The sequence below is a fragment of the Vespa velutina genome, chromosome 15, assembly GCF_912470025.1.
Source record: "Vespa velutina chromosome 15, iVesVel2.1, whole genome shotgun sequence".
Lineage (NCBI taxonomy): Eukaryota > Metazoa > Arthropoda > Insecta > Hymenoptera > Vespidae > Vespa > Vespa velutina.
The window spans coordinates 692,501-695,000 of NC_062202.1; the positions used below are offsets into that span (position 1 = coordinate 692,501).

General features: G+C 29.0%; 1 protein-coding gene across 9 annotated transcripts in view; it reads left to right on the forward strand.

The window, feature by feature from the left end:
• Nucleotides 1-2,500, forward strand: part of LOC124954254 (pikachurin) — a 46,809-nt gene that overhangs the window by 5,117 nt on the left and 39,192 nt on the right. The window contains exon 1 of one of the 9 annotated variants that reach the window (XM_047506882.1): nt 1,843-2,353. The exons of 6 other annotated variants lie outside the window; for them this stretch is intronic. The gene's annotated coding sequence lies outside the window, so the exon portion shown is untranslated. Of the gene's footprint in view, nt 1-1,842; nt 2,354-2,500 lie in introns of those variants that run through there. 2 more of the 9 variants (XM_047506881.1, XM_047506874.1) reach the window with 2 other exon arrangements.

Sequence of the window (2,500 nt, forward strand, 5' to 3'; positions counted from 1 at the left end):
CACGAATTTTTTTAGGGATAGGAAAGAGGAAAATGAATTCTCATTCGATTATGATAACAGAATTAAAAAAAAAAAGAAAAAAAATATTACTGTCATGTCGAGGAAGGAAAATAAAATTGCAGGATGATTTGACCACTGGAATCTAGATCATTTTTTTTTTTACTTGTAAATTTGACGGAAATGAGAGAGACGCAAAAGTCTAAAAGAAGAAAAGAAAAAAGAAAAATTTAATGTTTTGTTTAATTATTGTTATTATAGTAAAATGAGCAGAGTATGTCTGTGAGAGAGCTAGAGAGAGAGAGAGAGAGAGAGAGAGAGAGAGAAAAACGTAATAGTTGAAAAAGTGTCACGCTCATGCTTTCATTAGACGTTTTAAATAATAGGCGCGAGGATAAATGGACCGGGAGAATTATCTTTCCGCTTTTTAAACCCTTTTCATATTATTTTTCTTTTTTTTTCTTTTCTCCTTTTTTGTTTTTTATTTTATTTTCGTACCTTATCTTTTCTTTCCCCCAGGTTTCGAAGCTCACCGAGTCGATGATCGACAATGCCGATAACTCGCTCGAACTAACAGTTTACACGTAGTACTTGCGTTCCAATCTTTGTTAAAAATTAAAGTCGATGTTTTACGTTATCTCACTGTATCCTTTACGTAACGTTTGATCCAATGTTCAACATTATTTATAACAATGTTTAACGTCATAGAAATGATTTAATACGAATTCATATTTTCGAATCGATTACAAGTCAATTACCGTTATGATATTATAGATTTTTAATTACAAATATATTTTAACAATAATTTGATTGGATCGAATGATCGTAAAAAATTTAAACAGGATGAAGCAAAGAACCGCGATAATGATTAATAGATTGTATTTATCTTCTATTCCGTATTTTTCTCTTCTTTCTTTCTTTTTTTTTTTTTTTTTTTTTTAACAAATTAACAAATACACACAGATCTGAATACGTTTCGCGTATTAAACATTTAATATGCTTTAATTTTCCAGCCACACGAATTTAATTAAGTTAAATGATTTTCATCGTGTTATGAAATCAATTTCATGATTATCGGTACGATCGTGGCTCATAAAGATAAAAAAAAAAAAAAGAAAAAAAAAGAAGAAAAAAAGAAATGAAGTAAAATAAAACTAAATGAGAAATGAGATTTTTATCATCTTTTTTTATAATATAATTTTTTTAATACAATATTCGTTTAATTAATATTGATAATTATTTAACTAGGACATTATTTCAAGTTTTATTTATAATTCATTATGCATTTATATGTTTTCAAATCGTCACGATTTTTACCGTCTTGCACGTAGCTGACAAAAAAGATACGATTAAAGATAAAGAAAAAAAAATAAATAAATAACAGAAAATTAAGAAGAGAGAGAGAGAGAGAGAGAAAATACGAAAATTCATAAAAGCTCATACGATTTCTCTCCATTTATAGAAACCCATTTTAATTGTACGTTTCACGGTAATATCGGATTACCTAATATCTATTCAGGGATGGTGGCTACGTAAACAGTACGTTTCAATCGCACTCGTAGAGATTTTACATGAAAGAAATTATTTAATTTACTCTGCGAATAACCGTTGAACAATTTGCATTCAGGAGTAAATCGATCTTTACAATCGGACGAAATAATTTGTTTTATTTGTTCACAAAATTTTATATAATATAATCGAAACATTAGGATAATAACCATATATCATTGTACTCTTTTTTTTTTTTCATTTTGCAAAGAAATAGAAAAGTTTTTATGATTGATAAAAATTACATATATATATATAAATATATATATATATGTATGTATTATTTAACATATAATTTAGTTTAATTAAAGTACAACATTTGTCATAATAAAAAATAATTATAATATAGCGCTTTGAACAATGTCGAATTAAAATCGTAATATAAACACCCATGAAGCAAATTGATGTCGAGATAGGCTCGACTTAGAAGTTCAAAGGGTTAAATATCTTACGATTCACACCGAACACACACACACACACACACACACACACATACATACGCACGCGCTTATGCACGTACACTGCACGGATATCTAGATTACAACGTATACATACATACATACATACATACGTGTCATGTCCTTCTTAAGATAAGAGCTTTCGACGGGATGGTTAATATGCTCTATCTTTCGAGCATACTTGTGCATCGCGAAATGAAAAGGAATAGCACGAAGGATTTAAGGCAACAAAAAGAAATGAGAGAAAGAACAAAAAAAAAAAAAAGAAGCACTAAAAGAAAAGAGTAGAAAAAAGAATGAGAAAATAGAAAAAAAGAAAAAAAAAGAAAAGATTCTTCATCGATGGAAAAGTAATTATGGTTATATACGGTTAGGGTGGTATTCGAAAGGGGTTAAAAAGAAAGGAACGCAAGAAGCTAGAGAGTTATTGCCCTCGGATCATCCCTCTTTTCTATCCCTTTTTCTGTCCCACTCACTTTCTTTCTCTCTCTCTCTCT